The sequence below is a fragment of the Terrapene carolina genome, unplaced genomic scaffold (genome assembly GCF_002925995.2).
Source record: "Terrapene carolina triunguis isolate 2854851 unplaced genomic scaffold, T_m_triunguis-2.0 Scaffold85, whole genome shotgun sequence".
Taxonomy (NCBI): Eukaryota; Metazoa; Chordata; order Testudines; family Emydidae; genus Terrapene; species Terrapene triunguis.
The window spans coordinates 46331928-46345399 of record NW_020664436.1 but is presented as its reverse complement, the minus strand read 5'-3'; positions in this window follow the sequence as shown (position 1 = coordinate 46345399).

Genomic DNA, 13472 nt, shown 5'->3' with positions numbered 1-13472 from the left:
GCCCCAGCTGGGGCTCGCTGCCCTGTCCCCGGCGCTCTGGCTGCCGGGGGGGTGGGGGGGGGAGAGCGACCCCCCCGCCGGGGCCCCCCCCCCCCCGGCCCGGGCCCCCCCCCCCCCCCCAGGGGGGGGGGGGGGGGCGGCCGGAGGCTTTTCCGCCTGGGGCGGCGAAAAAGCCAGAGCCAGCCCTGATAAAAAGGGATGACTGGTCATAGAGATCCCAATATTTGATACAATTGGACAATTTTGGCAATCTATTCTACACTCAAGGATATTTGAATGTTAGTTTTCATGCTGCATATAAGCAAGCAATTGGGAAATGAATGACACAATTTACCTCTTGCCCAAAATGTTGGTGGAGCCTCCTTTTGAATAGAATTGACTTCTGAATCCTAAAAATGTTCATGATGATTCTAGATCAGGGGTGGCAAACTTTTTGGCCTGCGGGCAACATCTGGGTGGGGAAATTGACCATGAATGTAGGGCTGAGGTAGGGGGTTGGGCTGCGGGGTATGGGAGGGGGTGTGGTGTGCAGGAAGGGGCTCAAGTCAAGGGCTTGGGGTGCAGGAGGGGTGCAGGGTGTACAAGATGGCTCAGGGCAGGGGGTTGGGGTGCAGGAGGAGTGTGGGGTGCAGCGGGGGTTGGGGTGCAAGAGGGGGTGTGGAGTGCGGGAGGGGGCTCAGGGCAGGGGGTTGGGGTGCAATGTACAGGAGGGGTTCAGGGTGCAGGCTTCGGCCCAGCGCCGCTTATCTCAAGCTGCTATGGGGTGGCAGCAGCACGCAGCGGGGCTAAGGCAGGCTTCCTGCCTGCCCTGGCCCTGCGTCGCTCCCGGACGTGGCCAGCATGTCCAGCAGTGGTTCCTGGGGGTGGGGTGGGGCAAGCGGCTCTGCCACACTCTGCCCTCGCCTGCGGGTGCCACCCCCCGAAGCTCCCATTGGCCGTGGTTCCCCATTCCCGGCCAATGGGAGCTACAGGGGGCGGTGCCTGAAAGCGAGGGCAGTGCGCGGCAGAGCCACTTGCCCTATCCCAGCCCTCAGGGGCCACAGGGACATGGTGCCAGCCACTTCCTGGAGCGGTGCGGGGCCAGGGCAGGCAGGGAGCCTGCCTCAGCACCACTGCGCCACGGGGCTGGCAATCCCACGGGCTAGATTGAAAACCCTGATGGGCTGGATCCAGCCCGTGGGCCATAGTTTGCACTCCCCTGTTCTAGATTCTATTTCACCTTAGTGTTTCTTTTGAACTGATCAGGAAATATATGACAGCACTGTTTCCAGTGATCCTTATTTAAGATTTAATCTTATTCATACCGAATTTAAGATTCTACCAGTCTTTCTTTTTTTGGAGGGCAGTGGGGGTAATATAATGTTGAAGTAATTGGATTGTAGCCATAAACTAGAAAAGTTTTCCTGCTCCTTACTAGACCATAGTGAAGCATTTCCAGACTCTCACTAACTCTTGTTTCTCTGTTTCATTGGCCAGGGGCTAGATTATGGCACCCTTACTCCCACTGAGGAACTCCATAATCTGGGCCTGATCCAAAGCCTATTGAAGTCAGTGGGAGAGTTTCTCTTGATGCCAATGGGCTTTGGATCAGGCCCCGCATAAATAGTCAGATCAATTTCAAACAAAAATTTCACCCATTGATTTCAATGGAACTATTCACGGTGTAAGGTACTACTCAATGTGAGTAAAATGGGCCCTAAATGAGTAAGCTGTCGTAGGCTCCCGCAGTACAGCTGAGTTTATAATATAATAAAGTTACTATTATTCTCTCTTAGCCTGCATTTCAATAAATGTAAATGTTAACAGCTGTCTGGGAGACAACAGAGAGAAGATTTTTTCCTGTCTATTGAGACTGAAGAAATTAGGAACAACAAATGTACAACTTCAAAGGAGTTTTTCATCACTGTGCATCATTGGAGACATCTTAATGATCCTTTTTGTCTGTCTTGTCTTCTCTAAATCCCATGCTCATAATATAAGGTAATTTATTCATTATATTGCAGAGATGGCTTTCATGTGGAGAGATTTTTCAAATAATACAGGAACTGGTTTGGATATAAAATGAAAGGACCAAATCCTGAGAGGAGCTGAACAACCCCAATTCCCATTGATTTCAGTAGGAATTGTGGGTGTTCACACTACTCGGGATTTGGGCCAGAAGTTAAGACTGCTCTGCAGAATTTCAAAATTAAATCCCTTTATTAAACCAAGCAGCACTGGTGCCATTCTAGTTGTACACAGATCAAGCCACTCTAAATAAATTAAAGCAAATGAAGAAAAATGTGTATGTGTGGGGGGGTCTGGTTTTAGCTCCATTTTCTCCATAGCTTAATGGATGGATGCATTTAGGTTCATGAAAAGGAGAGAATGAAGAACATAGATCATCCTTAACTCTGAATATCTTGGCTTTTTAATGGCTAGGGGGATTGCTGGGGTTTAAAGTTCCTGTAGGGTTGTTTACCCTTAACTTACTGGTATGCTTTCTCAAACCTACCACTTTTTGTATGGGAATTGTATTTGTATGTACTCTCTCTACATATATACAGTATATAGAAACATTACATGAAAAGTATCTTTCATTTAACTAAAATCAATTCAAAATAAATCTTTGTCTCAACTATATACATTCTTGGTCTATCTTTTCTACCATCTTTTTCAATGTCTGTTTCCCTTCAGTCTCTCATTTCTATTTGTTTTATTAATTCTTTCTTTTCTCCTTTTTTTCAAAATTTTATTGCAAATCTACATCTCAGCTTCTTGTTCTCCTTCTCTACCTCCTTCTGCCATGTTCCCTTCTTTCCTTTCTATAGCACATTCCCTCTCTCCTTTTCTCATTACTACCACTTGTTCTGACTTTTCTTTCATTCTGTAACATCCTTTCCAGCTCTCTTTCCCTCTCAGTCTTTGCTCATTGTCTGCTCCTGCTGCTATGTCCACTGCTTCTTGTCTACCCCATTCACCTTACCTTTCTATATCCAGCACTCTCCCTCCTTCCAGTGCTTCTTCAGACCCCCTACTCTTCACTTCCAGCAGTTTTCTCCTGACCCAGTCTTCTGATATGTTCTCCCTATGTCTTTCTCAGCACGTATAAAGTCTCATTCTTTCCTCAGTTGCCTCATATCTTATCCCACCCTCTTGCCTGGGGCATTGGACTTTCCACTCCTGCTCAGCCATCACCTGTTTGCCTCTGATTTAGTAAGAGGAGCTGCAACTTCCATTCCAGGGCAGTGCTGAACCCAGCTGACAGGAAGTTATTGGGCAGGGAAGAGGAGTAGAGTGGTGACTGTATGTAAGGGGAACAAAGGGAGGATCAGGGGTAGCAATTTTGTGCTGCATTGACCCAGTACAGCCTCCTTTATAGAATCATAGAATAGAATCATAGAATATTAGGGTTGGAAGAAACCTCAGGAGGTCATCTAGTCCAATCCCCTACTCAAAGCAGGACCAACACCAACTAAATCATCCCAGCCAGGGCTTTGTCAAGCCAGGCCTTAAAAACCTCTAAGGATGGAGATTCCACCACCTCCCCTAGGTAACCCATTCCAGTGCTTCACCACCCTCCTAGTGAAATAGTGTTTCCTAATATCCAACCTAGACCTCAACCACTGCAACTTGAGACCATTGCTTCTTGTTCTGTCATCTGCCACCACTGAGAACAGCCTAGCTCCATCCACTTTGGAACCCCCCTTCAGGTAGTTGAAGGCTGCTATCAAATCCCCCCTCACTCTTCTCTCCTGCAGACTAAATATCCCCAGTTTCCTCAGCCTCTCCTCGTAAGTCATGAGCCCCAGCCCCCTAATCATTTTCATTTCCCTCCGCTGGACTCTCTCCAATTTGTCCACATCCTTTCTGTAGTGGGGGGGGACCAAAACTGGACACAATACTCCAGGTGTGGCCTCACCAGTGCCTAATAGAGGGGAAATAATCACTTCCCTCGATCTGCTGGCAATGCTCCTACTAATACAGCCCAATATGCCGCTAGCCTACTTGGCAACAAGGGCACACAGCTGACTCATATCCAACTTCTCATTCACTGTAATCCCCAGGTCCTTTTCTGCAGAACTTCTGCTTATCCACTCGGTCCCCAGCCTATAGCAGTGCATGGGATTCTTCCTTCCTAAGTGCAGGACTCTGCATCATGGTCTAAGAAGGTGTAAGGTCATGGTGACGGATTGAGGAAGGAGGTCATTTTGTCCCCTGCGGAAAATAGTGGCCTAAATTGACACCTGCATTAGCTGAATGGTGTACAAAGTAACCAACCAGGTGGCAGGCCTTTTAAGTGAAGGGTAACTATACACTGAAATAAAAAACCTGTGGCACCAAGTCTCAATACCTGGATCAGCTGACTCGCGCTCGCAGGGCTCAGGCTGTGAGGCTATAAAATTGCAGTGTAGGTGCTCGGGCTCTGGTAGGTCTCAAAGACCCCTCATGGGGTCTCAAAGTTCGGGCTTCAGCCTGAATGTCTACACTGTAGTTTTATAGTTCCTTGAACCCAAATCAGCTGAGCCAGGCCAGCTGCAGCCATGCTGTGGGTCTTTTTATTTCAGTGCAGACATACCCTAAGTGGGGTGGAGGGATAGCCTGCTAAACCCAGGGTTGTGAGTTCAATCCTTGAGAGGGCCACTTTGGGATCTGGGGCAAAAATCAGTACTTGGTCCTGCTAGTGAAGGCAGGGGGCTGGACTCGATAACCTTTCAAGGTCCCTTCCAGTTCTAGGAGATAGGATATCTCCATTTAAAAAAAAAAAAAAGTGGCTTAAGAGATACCAGGACCTTTTATTTTTAAATTTTGACAGTTTTTAGTATTGTGGACTGAAGTCCTCCTCCTTTCCACAGAAGAAGCACTGCATGGACTTTGCCACCTTCCCCAACTCTCCTGCTCGTGCCTCATCTAAGTTAGTCCCCATCTTTGTTCCATTTTAAGCCTGTCTATTGAGAATTTCAAGAGACACATCAATTGGGATTTATGGCGGCATTTATGATGGTGAAATCAGTCCAATGGGAACTGGACTCAAATTCCCATTCACATAATACACAGAAAAGCCTATAAATCATATCATTACTTTGGGGCCTCATTTGACCTACTAATCATCTAGTTTTCCAAATACCTCTAGCTTAATAAATTATTGACCGTATTAATATTGTCAAACTAATAAGAAGCATGAACATTTCCACAACAGAAATTTCCTTTTGCCAATGCAAAAATTAAATGTGCTCAGAATAAAATTAGACAAAGAACAACCACAGAAAATATTTCGACATCATAATGAAAATGGTAAAACTTCAAAGCAACGGCTGCAAATTTTAAATTAATCTTTGTGGGTTGTCAAAAGGACAATAAATTAATTTCAGCTGAGGAATTTATTAGGCATGTATTTATTTCAACTTTTCACTTAGATGATTAATTTCTAATTAAACTAATTTAAAATAATAAAATGAAGTTACAGCAGATTTCTGATAGAGAGAGGCAAATGAAAACAGCGTATCCAAACACTCTTAAACACTGGAATGTTGGAAACCTGAACCCAGGTCTCTAATCCAGGCCCACAGGCAGTAGACAGGCTGTGGCTGCCACCAGCAGCCCACCGGATCTAGTGGACAATGGGGCTAGCAGAGCTCTAGCTCACCAAGGGTTCAGCCCACGAAGCTCCTGATTAGCTTGGACGCACTGCTTAAGTCAGAAAGAGGCACAGGATGTTGTCTGAGCAACTAGGTGGATCCCTGGCAGTTAGGCACACACTTTGGACCCTGACTCTTGAGCCCTGTCTTCCTACCTGTTCCTGCTTCCTGCCCTCCTTATCCCAGATTCTCCTCTGTTCCAGGTTCCTGCTTTCCCCTCTCTCTCTCTCCAGGTCCCTGCTTCTCCACCCTACCCCTGGCTCATCCCCTGACTCTGACTCCAGCTACAACTCTGGTTCCTGGCTTCCAACTTTGACCACTAGCCCTTACTGACCATGTCTTGGTCTTTACAATCTCTATCTGAATTTTGGACAATGGCCTCTGTCATTTACAGTTGACATCAAAACACAACATCAGAATACTTCAGATATTTAATCCTGGTCCAGCTAATCTCTATTTACTCAGGGAAGATGTAAAATTGGTTTAAAAGGATTTTTTTTAAGATGGCATTTTTACCCATTATTGCTTCTTTATGCTAAAGACCTGAGCAGTTTTTGTTTGTGTTTTGTTTTTACCTGTGAAATAATAGGAATGTCAAATTTGGTCTTCCCTCGTTGAAGGGCCTCTTGTGGGGTGTTAGAGCATGTGCACTGTTCCATTCCAGAGCAGGGACTCAAGTTCAGTCAAAGCGGTTGAGGCTAAAGATCCATAAATCTCATGAAGTTATGCAAATTACTTCACATATTTGATTATTATGTGTTACTGTATCCACAGAAATAACAGCAAATGTCCTCATTAGCCAGAACTTAAGGCTGCAGCATGAAATGAGCTTCAGGAACATGGGAATTGCTATAATTCTTGCTGACTCTTGCATCTCTTGGGCTAGTGTTCTAATAACTCTGGCTCTGCCCAGCCACAGCTTGCCTTGGACTAAAGGGAGGAGCTGGCTGCCTTCTATCATCAGCTGGGAGATGCTGTGACTGGGCTGCTGGCCTCCGGCTGGGTCCTGGCTCTGACAGCTAATTCCCCATTGCTTAGTGGCTAGGAAGCTCTGCACAGTGTCACTCTAGCAATAGCTCTGAGTCTACAGCCATAGGTGGGTTTTGCGGGGGCTATGCTCTAGGTTAGAGTTCTTTCTAGGTTATCTGCATGGTTAGAGTCTGGGTCCTTATGGTTAGTGGGACGGGGTGTACCGGGCCCCTGCTGACAATCCTACCATACCTTGCCCCAGAAAAGAGAAGAGGTGAGTCCTCCAAGCTGTATGGGAAGCAGCCAATTAGAATAGAGAGGCTGCAGGGAAACAGCCAATCAGAGCCCAGCTCATATAAAAGAAGCTGCTGGGCCTGAGCAGATTCTGTTACTGGCAGAGACTGGGGGAGCAAGGAAGGTAGGAGCTCCTGGCTGGCTGACAGGTCTCAAGTAAGACTTCAGCCATGAGGAAAGGGTGAAGGTGCTGGGGCCGCAGGGAAGTGGCCTGGAGAACAGTAGCAGCAGAGTTAAAAGGGATGCAGCAGTTGGCTGCTATTTGTAGGGTCCCTGAGTTGGGACCTGGAGTAGTGGGTGGGTCTGCCCCTGTCCCCCCAGCCGCCACTAGGGAACAGGCTGTATGCCCTGAGGAGGGAGCTTACATAGGCCCTGGGAAGGGGCTGAAGACCCCGAAGAGGGTCAGTATGTATTGAACTTTAATACCCTGGAAGGGGGGTGAACTGAACTGAAAGAGCAACTGAGCTGGAGAGCTGGGGTCGGTCAAGGCTTGCTATAAAATTAAGAGTCTACAGGGAGGAAGCCCTGGGGGCACTGTTCCATTCCAGAGCAGGGACTATTTGAAAGCTAGCCCAGGAGGAGTCTATTTGTGTTTTACACATGGACTGTGTGGAAGGCTGAGTCACTGAAAACCCACCTGAAAAGAGAAACTGCCAGCAGGGGTCACTGCAAGTAGAGCAACCAGAGCTAGAAAAAGAGAGAGCAGGCACACGCATACCTAATAGGAGGCACTCGAGAGAGGTGAGTGGCAATGTCACAGGATTCTGGAGGATTCTAAACATAGAGATCCCACCTACGGTACACATAACCATAGAGATACAATCTAGAGCACTTAGCTCTCCACATCAGGAAGATGTAGAACTTGGTTGAGGCTAAAGAATAAATAGCTAAGAACTTGAGCCTCCTGGTCCCAGCAGGAGACCAAAGGCGCCAGCTTCAGTGAGAGTGGAGCTGATCCAAATTTTCCAAGCAAAGTTTTATTATCAAAATAGAGCCTATTTTAAAAAATATGAAAATGTGTTTGAAATTGTCATTTGTTTTTTACAAAAAACTATCCCTTTTGTTTCAATTTTTAATAAAAAACCATCAAAATAGGTATAGAATTTTTTTCATTTAACAAAATCTTGGAGTTCAATGTTTTTCACAAAATATATATTATACTCATTTTTTTTTGTGAAAACTCAAAAACCACAGTCTCTTCTGAACATTTTGAAATGAAAATAACCAAAAATTTTCACTGAAATAAATTTTCATTTTTCAATCAAACACAACCATTTTAGATATTGAATCTCTCAGGCCTGGTCTACACTAGGAAATGAGTTTGGTATAATTATGTCGCTATGGGGTGTGAAAAATCCGCACCTCAGAGCAACGTAGTTAAGCTGATCTAACCCCTGGTGTAGTCAGTGCTAGGTCGACGGGAGAATTCTCCCGTCGACCTAGTTACCATCTCTCAGGAAGGCTACACCAATGGGAGAATTCCTCCCATCGGCATAGCTAGCATCTTCACTAAAGTACTACAGTGGCACTGCTGCAGTGTTAGGGTTGCACCGCTGCTGCATTTTCAGTGTAGCCTAGCCCTAACAAAGACGATTAACTATCAAGTGTTCATTAGGCACGGGAAATAGATACATTTTAGGAAAATTTAAAAATAATACAAACAAAACACTAAGGTTTGACACAGTCTGAGTGAAAATCTTTTCTTCTTTTATTTGCTTAGCTTTCAGTTACTTGCCTCTCATGATGTCATAATTTTGCTAGTTCTCCAGTCACTATAAAGTTTTCCAGGGTAGACAGGACCTACATTTCAAAAATAAAAAAGCAGACATCTCCCATCTCTGCTCCCCATACCCTTTTCAGGCCTTATTTATTCATCATAAAGAAATACAAGTCCAATTGTTTTTCCTTTGTAGTATCACCTTTAAAATAAGAGACAGTAGAGAGGCAGTGATGGTAGTGTAAACTCCAACATGAACCTAGACTAGACACCAAAAGAGATTGGTGGGTTTCGATTCCTGTGCTGCAGAGCTTTGTGTTAAGTATGCTCTGTATAAGACTAAAACTTTTGAGATATGACACCATTTTGAAATAGAAAATAAATGTAGCTTGGGCTGTGTTTGGCTACTACAATGAGATGTAAGCTCATCTGTACAAACGTGCTCTTCGTTATCTGACAATAAATGGGAAATTCGTGGAATCATGCACATTCATGTTCAAACTTGTTAGGGTGCTTGCTTACTTCAGTAATGAGTGTCATAGCAATGTTTATGAATAAACAGACTGAATTAATTTAAACTGAAACATCTGTGATGGGATTTTCCTACGCCCCCATGCCCCCGCCCCATGGTTACATGCAGTGTTTCCAATTTAGTCATTTTCAAATCCCACCCCCCTGTAAATTCAAACAATACCTCTAATTTCAATTCCTGGGGAAAACGCATCTTTTAATAATGAATTAAACATCTTTGGTTTGTAGAACAGTGTCTCCCATTCTAATTCTGAGTTAAAGACCCATCTGTGAAAAGCTTTAGTGCATAATTCTCTGAATTTTGACTTCCTACTCCAGTTCTGCACCAATGTCATGGAAACCTACCATTAATTTCTCCCTTTGTCCACACAACTACTGTTCATATTCTAGTAGGCAGTACCTTAACGAAATTTGCCTTTGACATTTTTTATTTAATTGGAAGTGTTATGAATGATTATCTTTTAGAATGCTTTTCCCATCAGGAGTTTGTCTATATTTTTATTATGTTCTAATCCTGTTAAATATTCCCAGGCTGGCATTGGCACCCCCCACAAAGAATCAGGGAGCATGAATGTGCACATGGAGATTAGCCCATAAGCATTCTCCTGATGGCTACTTCTGTGCTGTAGGTCTAGGCAGCCCCAAGGGGCAGAGGAAGGAGAGAATGAAGGGAAGCAGAGCCAAATGTAGTGTTGGTATTTCCTTCCCCTCAGCTCCACCAGAGGGCAGGTCTACACTTAAAACACTGTGCTGTACCTCTATAGAGCTTTAATGAAGACTCTCTAAACCAACGGGAGAGAGCTCTCCTATTGGCTTAGTTAATCCACCTCCGCAAGAGGTGGTAGCTATGTTGGCGGAAGAAGCTCTCCCACCGACATAGCACTGTCTACACCAGCGCTTAGGTCCATATAACTATGTTGCTCAGGGATGTAGATTATTCACACCCCTTAGCAATGTAATTATACTAAAATAATTCTGTAGTGTAGACCAGGCTGAGATGAGGCTAAGGAGAGCCATCAGCACTACCCTCATGATGTGTGTGTCTGTGTGTTTTGGGATATATGTGTGGATAGGGGGCAGCATGGCATGTTTGCAAGTACGAAGGACAAAATTCTGGCATGCGCATGCGTGTGTGTAATGGATGTGTGTGTGGATGATGCATTGTATTATAGTTAGTGGATGCAAGATTGGTAGTGTAGTCTGTTGTGTAGCTGGCATCGTTTATTTGTTTTTGTGTGTGTGTGTGTGTGTATGTATGTGCATAGAAGGTATATTGTGGTTGTGTGGTGTGTAGGGAACTATATGAGTGTGTATGTGAAGCAGGTTATGTTTGGGAGGGAGCTGGATTTGTGTAGTTTAAACAAAGTTTGATTCAGTTGGATGGGAAGTACTAAAGAAATGCAGGAGGACTAGGCAGGAGCAGGAATCTGGTATCTTCTGAAGGTGAGGTGGATCAAAGTTATTATAGTGTGGTGCAGTTTATAAAAATAAATAAAACCAGGAAGCATATACACTTGTTAAAAATTAAGCATGATATCATGAAATGACACCCTAACACCTTTATTCACATTCACGGTTTTAATATATTGATTTCACCAGCTCTTCACATTTTATCTCAGTATTCATGATCTCCATCCCTATACTATTCCTTTTCTTATACGGTGAATGGAGGAGAGCAAACATAGCTTGTAGAGCACTGCAACAATATGATGATGTCGCCATGTTGATATAAATGAAGAGGAAGAACCAAGATGTGTCATACTTTCTGTTTGCATGTTTATATTCTGGTATTACCTGAGGGCTCCAGTCAGTATCAGATTTCTAGGGGCTCCACAAACACATAGGAAGCACAGTCCTTCCCAGGAGTTTGTAATCATATGAAAAAAAATTGTCAAAAATCTGCAAAAACTCTGAAAGCAATTTTCTTTTTAGTATACTAAGCAGTTGTTAGTAGTATAATTCATTAACAGTGTCCTTATCACTCCAAGTTAATTCAACTGAGATTCTTTTATCAAACTAGGAACATACACCCATAAAAGACACAATAATAAAACATGTTTAAATAGTTATTGTGCCTCTTATTTTCTCCTTATCTTGTGTTGGCTTGTCCATATGTTGCTCGTTATTAATCTATTGTTCCTCAATGTGATATAGTTATAAAATTATAAACATCCAGGCCTCTTAAGAAAATATGCTTTAGCAAAAAGATATTATATCTCTAGGAGTTTATTGACTTAACTATTATTTTATTGCCATTGTGTAAAAATGCAGGATCCAGGGCAGCTGCTAAACATTGAATTTAAATGATTTTTACCACATTGAAGTACCTTTAATAAAATCCAGTACAATTTGTATATTTTCTCAGGCTTTTCTTGATTATTATTTTTGTTGTCCCTGCTGAATATGGATTTTCTACATATCGGTGTCTCTAACATGGGAAATATTGAAAATAGCTGAATCTTTTTAAGCTGTAGAAACATGTTCCATGTTGACAGTTCAGTATGTGGATATTTTTTTTAAAAAATCCTATTTTTGGTAATGCCTCTAATTTTAGGCCTTTCATACTTTTAAGGGAGACTGGCATATATTGTACGCAATGCAGGTAGCACTGCCAATAGTTAAGGTTGCCAGACACTTCCCCATAATATGGCCCTGTGTTCAGTTGCTTATAACTTTGCCATGCTTTAACCATTTGGGATGAAATTTTCCATGCTGCGTATCTGTCTCAGGCTGAATTTTTATTTTAAAGTTTCAGTGAAAATGATTCAGCCATTTCTGAGAACAAGAGTTAGGAAAAAATGCTGTTTTGCCAAAGTTTAAAAAAAAAAAAAAAAAAAAACATGCCACAGATACTTTGTTGGAGCAGGGCCTTAAAATTTGTCAAGGAAATCTGGTGTCAGGGATGTGCCTTTTGCTGCCCCTCTGAAAATCTTCCCAAATTTGCCTCTGAAAGAACTGTTTGCACATGCTCAGTAAGGCCTGTTGGCACTTCACAGCTAAATTCTCTGAAGAGTCCATCTGTATTGGGCAAGCTTCTGCCCAGGATTCTAGGGGCTCACCAGGACTTTCTCTGCAATTGCTCCTCTGTGCTGCTGTAGTGTGGGGGACTGGAACTCAGAGCAGGGAGCCTGTGCCCACACTGTTCTTAATGCACCCCCTGCTGGGCCCAGGCAGCCTGGAGGAGGAGGAAGTTGTAATCTTACCAACTCTTGTGATTTTATTGTGAGTCTCATGACCTATAGTGTTTTTCTTACAGCCCCAGCTCCAGGAATCATGTTATTGCTCTGAAACCAGAAGTCCAAGAAAAATAATGTGTAGTTTTTAAAAAATTCCATGATTTTTAAGCCAGTTTCATTAATTTTGGGGGCTAGGTGCATGGCATGGGTTTTTAACACTTGGGGTTGGTAACACTTGAGCTGACTGGAGTGCAGAGGGGTAAGGAGTGGGGGCTGGGGAAAGGGGCTGGCAGGAACCAGAGGGTGAGGAAGAAGCAGAAGAGGGGGGGGTATAGGGGTTGGGGGGGGGGTTAGGAGCAGAGGGAGGGGAAGAGGAGTGCATAGTGCATAGGGGGCATGAGCCAGAGTATGGGAGTGGGAGGACTGGTTAGGAGCAGAGGGTGAGGGGAATAGGAACTGAAGTTGGGGTGGGAGTAGATAGGAGGAGAGTGGTGGGGGCAGGAGCCAGGGGGTTGGATAGGAAAAGGAGGTGGGGGAAGGGTAGGTATAGAAGGCAGGACGCAAGGCATGGAGAGTAACGGATGAAGGAAGACAAGGAGGGGTGGGGGTTAGATAGGAGGAGAGCAGAACAGGGGCAGCCTTGTGGGGGAATAGGCTAAAGTGTCTGTGACCACTAGAGAACACTCCCCTCCAGAACCTAGGAGTTATGAGTCTCACCAGTCCTCTGCTACCAGCAAATTGCTGTAAAACCTACTGGCATCCCTCTTCTAATCCTCATCCACATAGAGGAGAATAGACTACTACTGCTACTAGTTACTCCATTAATTCAAGTGGTAGGGGTCTGTGCAGTGAATCTAAAGGTCCAAACCCTAATGATGATACAAGCTGGGGTTCAGTCTGATTCCACATGATTCTGACTTTTCTATTTTAAAAACTACATTTAAAAAAACCTATTCTAAAAAACTGTTAAGGCTGTAAATTTTAGCATTCAAAGTTTAGGAAATGCCAGAATTAAGGTTGCCTGTGCGATCCCCTTGTGTGTACATGTGAAAAATGTGGAAATTATCTTCATTAATTTTTGTAAAAAGCAACAGAGGGTCCTGTGGCACCTTTAAGACTAACAGAAGTATTGGGAGCATAAGCTTTCGTGGGTAAGAACCTCACTAC